Source organism: Eumetopias jubatus, unplaced genomic scaffold (assembly GCF_037043125.1).
Source record: "Eumetopias jubatus isolate StellerSeaLion01/CBP00866 unplaced genomic scaffold, mEumJub1_p1.0 scaffold_39, whole genome shotgun sequence".
Taxonomy (NCBI): Eukaryota; Metazoa; Chordata; class Mammalia; order Carnivora; family Otariidae; genus Eumetopias; species Eumetopias jubatus.
Genome location: NW_028274845.1, coordinates 707,393 through 724,356, shown reverse-complemented (window position 1 = coordinate 724,356; position 16,964 = coordinate 707,393). Strand labels below are relative to the sequence as shown.

The window sequence follows — 16,964 nt, the reverse complement described above, 5'->3', positions numbered from 1 at the left end:
GTTCCAGGTATATATATTGAAAATATTTTCTTTTGCATTCTTGAAGATAGGTACAGTACTTTGGAGAAATTGTACTAATCCTTTCAGTATGTTTGTATGTACATATATACACAAGTGTGTGTATCTTGATCTGTAGCTCTACATGCGTTTTATATGCAGCCACAGACACACACACACACACACACACACACAGGTGGTTGGGAACCTGTGAGTATGTCATCACAAGCACACATCTGGGAAACGTCAGCACTGCCAGATACTGGTCAGATCCTTCTTCACTCATCACTGGCTGCACTTGTTCCCCTCACTTGACCTTGATTACGTAAACAGTTTGATATTGTCTCTGACCCTACACGGGACTCATCTAGAAATCAGCAGCCGACGTGCCTCGAACGGAACCCTTCTTACGCATTGTTTCTAGTTCTTTCTGAGTTTCATCCTCCATTCTCCTAATGTCTTCCATTGTCAGATCATTCCACTTGTCAATCCAACAAAAAAGCTGGCGATGAAGTTTGTAAATATCCTTTTCTCTTGCTTCTGAATGAAGTTTTCTACTTTGCTTTGCAGTCCCCACCACTTGAAATTGATGGTCACCAGCTTGTAGGCACACATCTGAGGACAGTCAGAGTTGTTTGCCAGCTCCTTCTTCCAGTTGGGTCCCAAAGGGCCTCTCTTGGTCTTGACTGACTGGAATAATGCTGGGTCTTCATCAGCTTTGTAGTCTGCTGGTTCAACTTGACTTCGATCTGCAATATCTATGCGGACAATTTCAACAGTTTTCCATGTGTTCGGATCTAAACCGTGTACATTTTCTAATGTTCCCAAGTCTGGTTTGTGCCATGTTTCAATTTTAATGAAGAAATCATCTTTCATATATACATTCGTTACAACTGAGGCATAATGGTTTGTTCTACTGTAAGGTTATGCGTTCCAGGCTTTCTCGTGAAACACCAAGGAGCCCTCTGGAGCAATCATCCTGATGAATGCAGGAACTTTGCTCCTGAACAGAACATGGCAAAGCCACACGGAATTCCTTAATCAGCACCATCTTCCTGGAACCCCCTCACAGCTGCCGCCGCTATCACCGCCACCGCCGCCACTACCGCCCCTCACGGCACCTCTATACACAGGTTTTTGATCTTGAGAGTCACCATCCTTACTCCGCATTGGTCAAGGGTCAACCTGTATCTCTATTTACAGAGGACATGTTCCTAAAGATAGAAAAACCTCAAATCATCCACACACAAAAATATTAGAGTCCATAGACTCATTCCGTAAAGTTGCAGGGTACCATATATACAAAATCAGTTGTGTTCCTATGCACTATCAATGAACAATCTGAGAAGGAAATTTAGAAAGCAATTCCATTTACAATGGCACACAACACAGTAAATGTGTCAGGTGTAAATTCATTCAAGGAGAGCAAGACTTGTTCACTGAAAAGCATAAGAAGCAATGGTTCTACGAGAGATGAAAGACCAAATGGGGGAAAAAAAACAACTGTATGCATGCATTGGAAGATTTAATATAGTTCATATGGCAATACTACGCAAATAGATCTACAGAGTCAATACAATTCTATCAAAAATTTTTCTTCTGCATTTTCTAAATTCTGTCAATACCTTGTAGTATATTTCCTTTCAGACGTTGTAGTTTTCATCTCTTAAAGATAGAGAGGGTGTTGTTTATATTTTCTATTTCTCGGTTTAACATTTACAACTGATGGAAAACTTATACTAAAAGCTTTCATATCCTTCTCTGGCGGTTCTCACATGTGTCAGCTCTGGATTATTTTCCGATGACGGATCTGGCTCCTGATTAGGGGTCATTTTGCCTGGAAGAGCTCCAGGCCCTGTTCCCTCTACTGCTTTCAAATGATTGCCCCCTGACTTGCTGGCCTTTCCTCCCATGGAGGCCCTGAGCAGGACCTCACTGCAAGCCACACCAGGGACCCTGCACAGCTCCGGTTAGGTGACTTTCCTCAGACCAGCTGGTTTGTCCCACATCACCTTTCCCTTTTATTCCCCAGGAATCCCAATTTGGATGGTAAAATACCTGGCGCTTTCTATTTTTTAGGTTAAGCAGGCAGTGTGTCTCTTTGCCTGTTCCAGCTCCTAGAGGCCCCTCCTCCATGCTCAGCCCTAGCCCCAGTCCCAGCAGGCAGAGTCCTCCTCACACAGCCTCCTTCTGACCTCTTCTCTGCCTCTTTGTGTTTTAAGACCCCCTTGTCATTGCAGGGCGTCGCCTGGATAATCCAGGATCATCTCCCCATCTCAAGGTCCTTAACATAAGCACCTGTGCAGGGTCCCTTTTGCTGCAGGATGGAACATGTGCACAGGTTCCTGGCATTAGCCTGGGCAGCTCCTAGGGAGGGGGCATTATTCTACCCAGCAGCACACTATTGATCTCAGGTGACAACTAAAGTTGGACGCCCCCTCTCCACCCTCCAATCTTTTCTAATTTAAACATTCCGGGAAAAGTAAACCACTACCTCAAGGCGCAAGCAAGACAAGGCAAATCAGAACCCTAGGGCGCTCCATCCATGACCATACAATTGCCCAAATCTCTTCAAAGTAGTCTGTTTAGTTTTCCAGACCTGGCTATTTTCCCTCCAAAGGCCGACCTGACTGCAGAAATCGCCTCCAGGGGGAAGCGCCAAGTGGTGGAGGGAGGGCAGGCGGTGGCAGAGTGGGGAGCCTGGGACCCCACTAACCCCCTGCTGAGAACTGTGAGCCTGGTCTAAGGGAGCAGAAGCAGTGGTCCCCTTTGGCCCTGCCCTCAACAGCGGGATCCTTGGGCGCCTCCCCGCGCGGCCACGAGGGGGCGCGCCGCCCTGTCCTAGGAGCCCGCCTGGGGAAGAAGCAGGCCCTGGGATGTGTTCAGCGTGTGAGGTGTTGTGCGCTGGTGTCAGCCCGAGGGCCCAGGGGTTGCGGACTTTTGGTCCTCCCCTCCCCCCCGCAGTGTCCAGGCCTGGGGGAGGCTGTGGGGACTGGTTTGAACTGTACAGGTGCAGCCATGGCACTCGGTGTCCTCCAACCAGGGTCCGAAGAGAAAGAGAGAGAGAGCTAGAGAGAGCAAGAGACAGCGTTGTATCTGCTCTTCGCGGGCTGTTGGAAAGTCCTCCCTCATGTTTCTCTCTGGCTGGCACAGCCTTCCCTGGGCTGGGTCGGGGGGGGGGGGTTGTGTAGGGTTTGGGGGGCCATAGCTGCAGGGAGAGGAAGAGGAGTGGTAACCAATTCAGGAGACAGAGGAGACTGGGCAGGTGAGGAAGGAAGCCAGGGAGAAGAGGGGAAGGGCAGAGGGGGAAGGGGGACTGGAGGAGGGGAAGGAGGAACACCAGTACTGAAATCCAAGTTGGGAGGGGAGCTGGGGGGCAGGGAGACGGGGTGGGGTTGGGGACTGAGGCGAAGCCCTTGACGTCACGGACGGGGCGTGTCTGATGCAAACCAGGCAACATAAGTACTTCTTATGAGATCACCCATGTGTGTTCCCACTTCTTTTTGCTTTAAAAAATGAAGAGAATTTGATTTCTCTTTCTTTAGGCATATTTGCAAGTTATCCAAAAACAGAGTATCTCTGCAAATTTTCTGTGCTGCCTATTCTCTGCCACAGTTTGCTCAGGAAATGAGTCTGATGATTGGCTTCCACTTGACATAATGTGGGCATGGACAGTGGGAAGGAAAACCCTTCCAGCATAAACAGACCCTGTTTGCTGATGGGATTGGAAAGATGCCCCAACTCAGTGGCATCAAGACATTTAAACTTTATTTTTGTTTTTTAAACTAGGGTTTGAATTAAAAGTGAAGTGAATGCAAGAAATCCATTAAGCCAGATTAGTACTGAACTCCAGTCAGGACCATCACTTTGGTCATTAGGTCTGGCTGTGGGTAGCATGAAAAGTGAAATAAAGTCTGGTTACTCCTTCTTCCACCCACATTAATCTTAAATGACCTGATAAGACTAAAAACAATCCTTTCAGTGGTGGTAGAAGCAGACCTAAGGTGAAAGATTTAAGACAAGAACCATCACAAGGATGTCTTGACTAGGTAGAGCCAAAAGCCCTGGATGTCTTTGTTGTGAGGGTTGAAAGGAACTATCCTTAGAAACCCACACTAGAGGTGGTATGGCTCACCAGAGAGGACCACGGGGGAGGGTCACTGGGACCACAGCAACAGAGGCAATGCAGTGACTGTTGGGCTAATTAATAACGATGACCATGAAAGGTCATGAGGAAAGAACTGAAGAAGTGAGGAAACTAATATCTAAGCGCCCCGCAACATGTGATGCTTAATTCAGAGAGCAATGTCCAAGCCTACAAGCGATAGATTTTACATTAAATGAAGTGCAATTGCAATAGGACTCAGTGGGTATTTCACTTTGCCTTGGTCTTAGGTTAAGTAATTAAAATCAGCATCAGGTTCTGCCTGGAAGCTAGGGCAGCTGACAACGGCTAATTGTTACAGCAGCAAAATTAGCAGATGATCAAAGAAAATTTCAGAATTTCTTGCCAGAATGAATACGCATGAAATTCTATCCTCTAGTCTAACAAAATGCATAGAGGATAGAATTAAATTTAGCTAATTAAATTAAGTATGAATTAACCCATAGTTTTGATTTAGTAGGCTGTACGAACATATGGAGCACTTGCCATAAAATGGAAGAAGGTATGTGCCATGAGGACCCTGTTGGCTGCTCCAGTCCCGCCATTAAGTGCCTCGCTCTCCTGATTTTCATTCCTTGTACATATCATTGTCCACTCTGCTTAAAACCCCCCAGAGACAGGAACCTCACCATTCCTGCCCCTGACTTTGAAGTGGAGGTGGGAAATAAATATAATATGTTGAGTAGAAAGACAATGATACGTTGTTAAATTCAAGGAAGACACTGGAAAAGGAGAAACTGATGAGGAGGGGATTGCAGAATGAGTGAGATGAGCCAAGGAAACAGTGTAATGGCAACAGAATGAAGAGCAGGGTGTGACCACACTCACAGCACTGTGGCATGGGAAGGAGCTGAGAAGTGGTAGACCTCGTTTTTTTGGAAGAGTGGCTTTTCCAGCAGGCATTGACTTCCTTTCCTTTGATTCCATTGAGGAGGCGGGGTTCATCCCAAAGAGTTAGGAGTTGTAAAAGCCAGATGTCCTAGAGATTTTGTTGAATGAACTGGACTGCTGCATAGTCTCCTACCTCATCTTAATCCATCAATTCTGCCACCTCTCTCTTAAATTGTTATCTGTTCAGCGTGTAGAGAATAGATATTTAAAATTTTAATAATCAAGGATTACTTAACAAACAACAACATGCACAAGGCTTAAACATTTAGTTCAATGAGTTTTGTCCATTGTACATACTCATGTAATCATCATCCAAAACAAGATGGGGAACACTATATCACCCCATAATACTTCCCTAGTCCTCTTTCCAGCTTGATTCCCTTGAAAAGGCAAGTGCTTTTTGATTTGTCATTATAGTTTTCTTCGTAGATCTCATATCAATGGAATCATATAGAACACATTCTTTTGTATTTTTTTTATAATCTAGTCAAGGGTTATTGTGTTTTAACAATCGTGCACTCCTTTTTATTGACAGGTAGCATTTCATTTTATGAACATACCTGAATTTATTCATCCATTCACCTGTTGATAGACATCTGGATTGTTTCCAGTTCTGGGCTATTATAACGAACATCATTATGAACCTTCTTGTACAAGTCTTTTTGTGGACACATATTTTCATTTTTCTTGGGTAAATTCCTAGGGGTGGAATTGCCGGGTTCTAGAGCAGTTGGTTATTTAACTTTATACAAAACTGCCAAGCAGTTATCTAAAGTATTATTCTACACAGCTACCCAGAAGTGTGTGAGAGTTCCAGCTGTTCCACATCTTCGCCAGCACTGAGCACTGTCAGGACTCTGATTTCAGTCATACCAATGCATGTGAAGTGGTATTTACTTCCAAAGTGATGGTTTTCAATGCCTTTTCACGTGCTCATTAGCCATTTATTTATCCTCTTGTGAAGTGTCTGTTCAAATCTTTTCCCCACTGTTTTAATTGGGTATTTGTCTTTTTATTATTGAGTTGTTGGAGCTATTTAAACACTCTGGATCCAAGTCCTTTGTTAGATAAAAGTGTTGTGAAAATTTTCTCCCTTTCTATGGTTGTGTATTTATTTCCCTAATGGTGTCTTTTAAAAGAGCACATTTTTTTTTTTATGAATCCCATTTAATCTTTATTTTCCTTTTTTGCTTTTTATACATTTTGTTTTGTCTAAAAAATCGTGGCCCACCTGAAGGTTGTGAAAATATTTTGTTTTCTTCTAGAAGGTTTATGGTCTAGCTTCCCAGAATCCATCATGATAATTATCTGGTATGGAACAGTGGGGCGTCAAAAATTCATTCTTCCCCCCCCATACAGGTATACAGTTGCTTCACACTTATTGAACACATTTTTCTTTCCACGTGGATTGACTTGGTGCCTTTCTCAACAATCAATACAGTGGTCTATTTCTGGACCTTTCATTCTGCTCCTTTGATGTGTGTTCTATTCATATAATCTTAATATTTGTTTTCCTTATTATTCAGTTGATCTACTTTCTATTTTTCCTTGTGATATATTCTTTGACACACACATCATTTTGCTGTATTTTGCTTAATTTCCAAATATTTTGAGATTTTTTTTTAGATGTCATTGTTTTATTCACACTATTTTGGTCAGAGGCATGTTCTGTATATTTCGAGTCTTTTGATATTTACAGAGACTTGTTTTTACGACCCATCATTTTACTCTATCTTGGTGAATGTTGAATGTGGATTTGAATACTCAAGTTTATTGGTAGTGTTGGGCAAAGGTTTTACATCCTTATACATTTGTGTTTTAGTTGTTCTAGTAATTACTAAGAGAGAAATGTTAAAATCTCCAACTAAGACTGTGGATTCGTCTGTTTCTCTCATCTCTTTGCCAATTTTTACTTACATTTTCTCAATCTCTTGTTATTTGCATAACATTCAGGACTGTTCTTGAATAATTATGAAATAGCCCTCTTTGTCTCTCGTAATGCTACTTGTCTTAAAGTTTTTTTTCTGATATTAATGTAATTTCTTATGCTTATTTTTTGCCTGACACATCTTTGCCACCCATTTACTTTCAATCTGTATGTCTACATTCAGATTTCTAGTAACAAACATACAGTTGGGTCTTGATTTTTCCCTGCTTAAATTTGACAATCTCTCTCTTCCAATGCAATATTCTGTCTTCTAACTTTTCATGTAGTTGTCAACATAGCTGGATTTAAGCCTACCATTTTATCATTTTTTTTCTATTTGTTTCATGTTTTCTTTGTTGTTCTCCTCCTATTGTTGGGTTAACTGAGTATTTTGATAGTATTCCTCCCCAACCCTTGTTAGTTTTATTTTTGTATTTGTTTTAGTGGTTGCTCTAGATGTCACAACATTCATCTTTAAATCATTACAGACAGTTTCAAATAATATTTTACCTCTTCACAAACCATGTAAATATAACCATATAATATAACCATCTATTCCCCATAACACTCTGTGCTTTTATTGTCATATATTTTACTTCTGCATATGTTACCAACCTTTCAGTACTGTGTTATTTGTGCTTTGAACAGTCAAGAGTCTGGTATCATTTCCCATAACCCTAAACAATGTCTTCTAGCCTACTTTTGGTAGTGCGTATCTGCTGGATATGCAGTATTTCAGCTTTTACCCACAAATATCTTCCATATGTCTTAATTTTTTAAAAAGATTTCATTTGAGAGAGAGAGATAGCAAGAGAGAGCATGAGCAGGGGGAGAGGGAGGGGCGGAGAAAGAGGGAGAAGCAAACTCCCTGCTGAGCAGGGAGCCCAATGCAGGGCTTGATCCCGGGACCCTGGGATCAAGACCCGAGCTGAAGGCAGATGCCTCACTGCCTAAGCCACCCAGGCACCCCTTGTATTTCTTAATTTTGAAATGTGGCCCTCCATAGCTTCTGTTGAGATGTCAACTTCCACTCTTTTCAGTGTTTCACTGTATATATCTTCTCCCCATGGATACTTTTAAGACTTTCTATATTTGATTTCGGCAGTCGGATTATGATGTGCCCGGATATAGTTCTCTTGCTGTTCACACTGCTCAGGATTAGCAGAGATCTTTGGATCTCCAGGTTGATGTCCTTCATCGCTTTTAGTAATTGCCAACTATGATTTCAAAAACTTTTCTATTAGACTGTTTGGTATTCACTCATCTTTCTAGAACATTCTCCTCCAGTTTTAAAAATTGCTTTTTTTTCCACTTTGGGCTTCGGTGTGAATGGTTTATTATATCCTCTCTACACTGATCCTTTCTTCTGCTGTGTTGTCTTTTTAAGCCTGTTGAATCAACGATTAATATCTTGTATGGTGTTTTCCAGTTATTGCATTTCTAACTATTTTAAGGTTTTCGATTTTTTGCAAAAATTTCCTATCTATTCACACATGTTGTCCATTTGATGCTAGATTAAAATTTTTTATTAAGTAACCTCTGTGCCCAAGGTGGGGCTCAAACTCACGACCCCAAAATCAAGAGTCCCACACAACACTACCAACTGAGCTAGCCAGGCACCCCCATTTTAAGCCGGATTTTTGAGCACATTTGTCAGAGCTGTATTAAGGTCCATATCTGCTATGCAATAGTGGGCCATCTATGGCTTTGTTCTAATGACTGCTTTCTTTTGTTAATGGGACACCTTTTCCTCCTTTTTCTAGGTCTCATAGTTTTTAGTTATGCTCCAGCTATTGTACATAAAAGAATAGGAGACACTGAATAAACAGCATCTGTCCCTGAAATATCTTTGTCAGGATGCTGGTGTGTGGGTAGGGTGGTCTAATATGTGGTGGGTCTGGGCTGTGTCTTTGAGAGCATTCATCTCATTAGGGACATTCGCTCAGTTAGGTTTCATTTGCTCTCACCTCTGTCATGGACCTTTAAGAACTGTGACACGGTGGCACATCTATCTTGCTCTCATCATGGTATCATGATGGCTCATCACCATGGTATCGACTGTCTCTTGCGACTTTCTACGTATGTATGCCAGTAGATTTCTATTATCTTTGTTATATTATAGTGACATTGTTATCAATCACAACAGTGTTTTTCATCAATGTTAAGGAATTAAGCTATAACATAAATGCATGGATAGGCTGCATGTCTCCAGGAAAATTGGGATGGGGCTTGGAGCCTGTGGGCTGTGTGGAATATGGTGCTGATTGTTTCTTACTGAACAAGGTAACAATTTATGGCAGGCACTGTTGGATGCCTGTTGGTTTCCGTATCTACTTAAAAATTTACACTCAACAAAAGGAATCCATATCTATCACTCTGCTCTCAACCTGAGTAGTCTGACGCCAGCTGTGAGTCACACGGTAAGATCCAAAAACAATCCAATGAGACTTTAGTGAGCCCAGGCTCTGGAGAAAAGAGGCTGGGGCTTGAATGAGGGCACAGCAAGGGACTGATGGGAGCTCCTGGATTGTGGGGATTAAATAGGAAGCCAGAGCCACATGCAGGTCATATGCATTTCAGGGGTATGGGACAACAGACTGGGAGGGTAATAGAGGTGGCTATAAGAATTAGGCTTTTTGTAAGAGTATCTAAGGGGCAAAATCCATTCAAAAGGCATTTACTGAGCATCTATTCCATTTCAGACTATGGGTTAGAACAAATTAATATTAGATCGTGTTTATGGAACACCAGTGGTTTCCTCAGGAAGTCTGCTAAATGTTGTATGTGCATTATCTCAATGGATCTTCACCACAACCCCACGAGATAGGGGCTGCCCTTATGCCTGCTTTATATACTTAGAGACTTGTACAGGGTAAGTAACTTTCTGGAGTTTACAAAGCTAGTAGCATGCAGCTAGGGTTTGACTCTAGGCCAAATTTAGAATAATTCTAATTTATGAAGAAATGCTATGTAGTAGACCATGCATTTCATGTGAGCAAAGACGGCATTTGTTCCATTTTACCTCTCTGTATCCCATGCCTAATATAATGTCTGGCACACTGTAGACACCCAAAAAACATATGAAGGAAGAATTAATTTATCAATGAATGCTAGGCACCAGGAATACTAGAATGAGTCCTCACACTTCTGTCCACCCCCTGCCCCCTGTATCATAGGGGAGATGGACAAGAATATTACAAGGACCTCAAAGGATGTGAGACAAATCGAGGTATAGTGTGTGTCATTGTCACATTCTGTTCCCTTTGCTGTCTCTCCCATGAGACTCAAGTTCCTGATGGTGGGTCTGCATTTATTCATTTTTTATTCTCATCGGACACAGAGCCGGAAGCTCAATAGATGGCTGAGGATAAGTGTCAAATGGAAGAAACAGGTGGTGATGTCTGAACAGAGTTTGTTTTAGGATAATTTGGGACAGGATTTTGCGTGCTGGTAAAGAGGAAGAGTTTTTGCCTTCACTGAGGACTTGGATGTTGCTGAGATTACAAGCGATAAAGACCATACAGTCTTAGGGAGACTAAGTAAGCCCAAGAGAAGACAAGAAGGGGGATGGGGGGAGGAGGAGAGAAGAGGAGGAAGGAGAGGAGAAGAGGGAGGACGAAGATGAAGGGATGGAGGCAGAGAGAGCAGCTTGTTATCCAAACCCCTAAACCAGCCATGTCTGAATACCAACCCCTCGGGCTTCCCAGTTATAAGTTCATGAATTCCCTACTTTGATTTTTCTAGTTTCAGTCTGGTTCCCATTTAACAACTGAAAGAATTCTGACTAAAACTGATAAGCTTCTGTTCAGTGACTGTGTTAACCTATTTTTTGCATCTGTTTAAAGCAACAGTTGGCAAACTGAAACCAATGTGCCAAATTGGATCACCGTTTTTGTCCAGCCCAGGAGCTAAGAGTAAGAATGGTTACTGCATTTTGAAATGGTTGAAAAGTAAAAAGGATACTTCATGATGTGAAAATTGTATGAAATTCAGATTTCAGCGTCCTAAATAACGTTCTATTGGAAGACAACCATGCCCATCCTTTTCTATATTGTCTGTGGCTACTTTATGCTCCAATGAGGCAGAGTTGAGAAGTTTGACACCACATGGTCCACCAAGCATAAAATATTTACTGTCTGGCCCTTTACAGAAATGTTGGCTGACCCTGGTCTAGAGCACCTAAGGCAGAAAACATTGACAAATAGGGGTCACTAAGGATATGACCTGCACTGGGGGATGAGAGGGGACAGAAGGACCTATGGTTATTCCAGGATGGCCCCTCTAAACCCTCCGGATTAACCTCAAAGTTTCTCTTTCCCTCATCTTCTTTTGCTCCTTCTCATTTTGATGCCAGTGTGTTCCAGGATCTTTTGGACATTTATGACTGAAAAGAGCGCATGACAAAATCCATGTGACCCTAGGCTATCACCCCACCTCCTTGATCTCCAGTCACCTCATTAGTGAAGTGGGTTATTTCATAAATCGTATTTCACGGGTTGATTCTGATGATTTGATGAAATCAGGGTACATGCACGGTCTACAGAAATGGTCACAAATGCTTTCTTCACTCCTATAGTGAGAAATGCATGAAATACACTTTGGAAAAGCACGGAGACACACAGCTGAAGGAAAGTAAATTTTAATGTTGTAATAATGACCACATGTTCAGGTAGGCACCAAATGACTCTGTATTCATTATATCCCTCCAACTTGGATTAAGTAATTTTACACTGAAAGCTTAATCAAGTCCCTTTGAAAAATTCAGAATAGCACATACATATCAACAGTGAAAAGTAAGGCTGCCCTGGCTCCTCCTTACACGTTCTTCCCAAAGGCAGGCATGGTCATCATTTTATCAACTTCCAAAGGGCCTCTGCACAACACCAGTGAATGTACGTGGTGTGCGTGAGCCTATACCCAGTCCCTTTTGCCCACATCCCCCATACTGATGTGAATGTACCATTAACACTCTGCTCTGTACCTGGCTATGTTTACTTTAAAAACACATATTTTCACATTCACCAGAGATGTGTTCAAGAATATTTAAAGCAGCACTATTTGTAATAGCAAAAAATTGGAAAGAACCCAGATATCCATCAGCAGGAGAATGAGTAAATAAATTGTGGTGTATTTATACAACGGAATATGTTCCATTAATGAGCATCCACAAACCACAGCTCTAAGTAACGATGTGGACAAATCTGATAGACATTCCCCTGATGGAAAGAATCCAGACATGAAAGGGTAGATGGTTCCAGCACTAACCTCTGATGTCACAAGTTAGGATGGTCGTCCCCCTGGGTGTGAGGGAGACAGAGAGAGCAGGAAGGGGCTCTAGGGGATTGCAGTGTTCTAACACTCGATGTGGGTGTTGGGTAACCGTGTGTGTGCACTTTGAGAAAATTCATCATCACTTATGGTTTTGTGCACATTTCTGTAAGTATGATTTTCTTAAATGAAATTCATACCAGAAATTTTAAAAAGCACATTATCTTAGAAATTGAATTCAGACCACATGGGTTTACTTCCTTCTCTTTCCTAGCTGTGGAGACCTGTACTGTACTTCCCTCTCGCCACTGCCCCTCTGATGCACAGTGAGGTGGTTTCCGGCTATTTGCTGCTGGATGCTATTTTCCAAGACATTTTCTAATCACCCTTCCAAACGGAAGCAGGCTGTCGTGAGCACAGAATCAATTCTGCCCTGGAGATACCAAGAGGCAGGATGCCCTGTTTCAGACTACTGCACAGGTGGGTAGGGCCCTGACCCATCCTGAAGCCGCACAGGCATCCTGTGGGCAAACACCGCCCGCACAGTTGCATTGCTGCTAATGGGTATTCCCAAAGCAGGGTGCTGTTATTTGCCTTTTCTCCTTGTCATGAATGCCCAAGTGTTCTGAATATTAATGAAACCATTCACAGCCTCCTTTGCAGGCTTAAAATATTCAGCATCAAACATACTGTTTTGTTCCCATTTCAACCAAGTTTAATTTCCTTAACCAGCTTTGTTTTTGTAAAGCAAAATTAATGTATAATTTCAGTGTTTAAATCTCAATTCTCAGCAATTCACAACAGATTGCAAGTGACTATGATTTGTCCGTTAACACCTAATGGGTTGAAATAATTTATTGCGCAAACATTTCCAGGAAAACGACGCCGCTTGAGCAAAAGCAAATCAGGAAATGTTACTTGTTTATCTAATAAACTACCCTACGGTGAGTGAGTACATTAGCATTGCACAAACTTTGTGACTTATTCATCATCAGTATTTATTATTAAAACTTTATCTGTTTCAACTTAGTGAATGGCTGCCCTGGGATACACTGCTTGCGGCAACAAGAAAATAAAGTTTATGCAATTTGCATAATATAAATATATTATATTTATATTATATTATATATAAATACTAAATATTTAAATACTAAATATATAAAAATCTAATCTGCTCAGGATGCACAGGTGCTGTAAATCACCTCGATCCCGTGGTTTGGCTGGGAGATATTAGGGGTGATGAAGAGGCACTTGTTGCTTTTGTAGGCAAAGAGGATAGAGACCTGGGAGCACAGGCTCAGGAGGGGCGTCTGAGACAAGGTGCTCAAGCTGCTCCTACTTCTTTTTTACTCTTTATAGGGGCATCTCTGTGTCATACAAATTGGATCCTGCAGGCTTAGATTCTCTCTCATGATGAGGTCTTTGCATATGAAGAAAAGATATGAAACACACCTCAGGATCTTTGCACATGCTGTGCTCTCTCTTTCGGTGGTGCTTCCTTCACATCACCTGCTTGTCCCTAGTTACAGCTTACTCATTGTTTTGGCCTCAGTGTAAATTTCCATATCCTTCCTGACCCCCACCTCCCTGTCTAGCTTGGTCTCCCACCATGCACTCTCATGATGCCTTGCACTTCTCCTTCCAGCCCTACTTATTCAAATGTCTTTCTTCTCCTCCGGACTCTGGGCCAGAGGAGGGGAGGAATGTGTCTGTGTTGGACAGTGCCCGGTCCAAGGCATGGCAGATAGTAAAAGCTGAATTACATTTTTGTTGAAAAGTGAACAAATGAATACCTATAGTCATCCATTTAAAGAAATGTCTATATAATCAACAATCATATGCTATATTACTTTTCAAATTAGACAAATTAAAAAGTGAATTACAACCCCTAGTGTTGGCGAGAATTTAGGGACATGAGAACTCTCAAACACTTAGGAAAATGATTCCACAGAATGAAGCAAAGTCTTCAAATGATTATTTTATTTTTTGGCTTGGGGAATACATTCATGGGAATTTATGCTAAAACAGTAATTTGGGAATATGTGAACACATTTGGTTCCAAAGATATTCATCACAGTGTTGTTTAAATTGTGCAAAATTGTTAGCCCCTTAAATGGTCAACAACAGAGGATTAGCTGAGAGAGCTACAATTTACATAAATGATGGGATACTATGAAGGTGCTAAAACATTAATTTAGAAATGTTTTCATGACATGGGAAGAGGTTTACGATCTACTCCAGAGGGAATCAAGCAAATACAAAGCCTTATGTAACCATGATTCTATTTTTGTAATAACATTCATGTACAGAAATGACAAGAATCATGCATGTTAAAATGTTAAAGAAATTATTACCTGTGGTGTGGTAAGATTTTGCTTTTAATGTAACCTTTCCTCAAAATCGAAAGCAAAATGAAATGAACCTATGCACTAAGTCACTGGTTTAAGCCATGCAGAGAGGAATTAATTTAAGTGAATATAAAAAAATAGTCATTTGGCTGTATATCTTAGTGGGATGTACGTTAAGGACAAAAAGAACATCAAATAAAATGTATTTCCTTTTTAGTAATTATATTGTTAATTATTATATTGGTATTTCTATTTGGAAGCTAGTTAAGTAAATTATATGAAGACACGAGGAATTATGTTTATGTCATCAGTAAATAAGATACTCAGCTTAACAGAACAAGTGAAAAATAGAAAAGAATTTAAATAAAAACCAGCAACCCTAAATTTGAATTGGAAATATCAGTATAGTCTCCCGATGCATGTTCCCTCTTTTTAAAAGATTTTATTTATTTGAGACAGAGACAGGGATAGAGATAGCCATTTGAGAGAGAGACAGAGAGCACGAGCAAGGAGGAGGCAAAGAAGCAGGCTCCCTGCTTAGCAGGGAGCCTAACGCAGGACTCGATCCCAGGACCCTGGAATCATAACCTGAGCCGAAGGCAGAAGGTTAACCAACGGAGCCAGCCAGGTGCCCCTGATGCATGTTCTCTTAAAACACACATTTCCTACCTCTGTCCACTGAACAATCCCAGAAACCAGGAGCAGTCTAGCAATACGGGTGCTCCTAGCATCTGTACTGTGATCACTAAACAAGATTTTCTACTGAAACAAGCCAGAGCTCCATAGAGAAATGGCTGATTCCAGAACTGGGGCAGGAAATGTACAAGAAGGTACTGGATCATCTTATCTTTCCAAAGGAAATGAGAAAAAAAAGGCTCCTGGGTCATGTCAGAGGGCTTGATGGCCTGCTTAAAGAGACTCCCTAGCCAGAGAGGGCTCAACAGTGGATTGAAAGACATCAGCTCTGTTAAAACCATGCACAGAAGATGTAACAACAGCAACTGGTTTCTTCTGAAGAATGGAGGGGAACCCGCTCACTATTCTGAAAACCAGCAAATAAAGGGAAAGAATCCAGCATTTTCCTGCCTTTATTTTATACTGTACCTCAGAGTAACCAAATGGTTTACTTGAGATTTCTCTTTAAATGGAAGTATTCCCACTCAATAATGATGACAGGATGATAGAATCAGAGTGTCCCAATTTTTCACCCTCCAATGCAATCACCGAACCATGCAGTCACCCGCAATGACTACTGGCATCACAAAAAGAGAAACTACCAGACATCTTACACCTCTTGATGGAAATAGATGACACCACTTGTGGAGTTTTCTAGCCAAAATACTGAACCTATAGAGATACACATTATATGGCACCACAGGGATGTGATTAGCAATATTTAAAATATAGGAAACTCTGACATCATCAACTAAGAAATAGCAAAGAAATTAAAGAGATGATTGAGAACCTATAGACAAAGAGATTTAAGAGGTATTAGCTAACAGCAAGGGATGGGTTTGTTTGGATCCTAATTTGAGAATAAGAATAAGGCAAGGTACAAAGAAAGAAAAAGAGGCCATCTGGGAAATTTTAATACTCACTGGATATTTAAAGATATTAAGAAGTTATTGTTACGTGTTATATGTAATGATGGTATTGTGACTATTTTTAAAAATGTTTATCTTTTGGAGATATATGCTAAATTATTTCTGGAAAGAATAAGCTCACTGGAACGCATAACAGATGCAGGCTCTTCTGCATGTTCACTAATTTTTTTTAGGTCCTTGGGATCTTTTCATTTTGAAGACTCAACATGAGACTTATATCTTTTTTTTTTAAGATCTTATTTATTTATTTGACAGAGAGCGAGCGAGAGCAAGAGCAGGAACACAAGTAGGAGGAGTGGGAGAGGGAGAAGCAGGCTTCCCGCTGAGCAGGGATGCTGGGCTCCATCCCAGCCAAAGGCAGACGCCTTCGAATGAGCCACCCAGGTGCCCCAGACTTATATTTTTAATGTTCAGAAATGGTCTATTATTTTACTGATCCTTGCCACATCTTCATTTATTCCGGTTCTGAATTCTGTAATTCCCTTGGGTATATAAGGTAACCTAGCCTGAGTCTGTTTCTCTTTTCTTCTCTAAATTCATCATTCCAGGATAATTTTATTACTTTGGATTAAGTGACGTTGATCCAAAGCAACTCTATCTGATATGGGATATGCCAGCAACTAGATTGTACATCAGCTACGTAATTCTGTAATGGAAAAGACTCTTCAAACATGAAAAAGAAAAGTTATATTTTATGCTATAGAGAAGCAGCCTGAGCAAGGAGCTTCAGAATCACTAGGAATAATATTAAGCATTTGAATCCA

General features: G+C 41.2%; 1 pseudogene; it reads right to left on the bottom strand.

Annotated features, from left to right (window-relative positions):
• Positions 1 to 364: 364 nt before the first annotated feature.
• The window catches only part of LOC114204264 (phosphatidylinositol transfer protein beta isoform-like), a 35,318-nt pseudogene continuing 18,718 nt past the window's right edge, over positions 365 to 16,964 (bottom strand).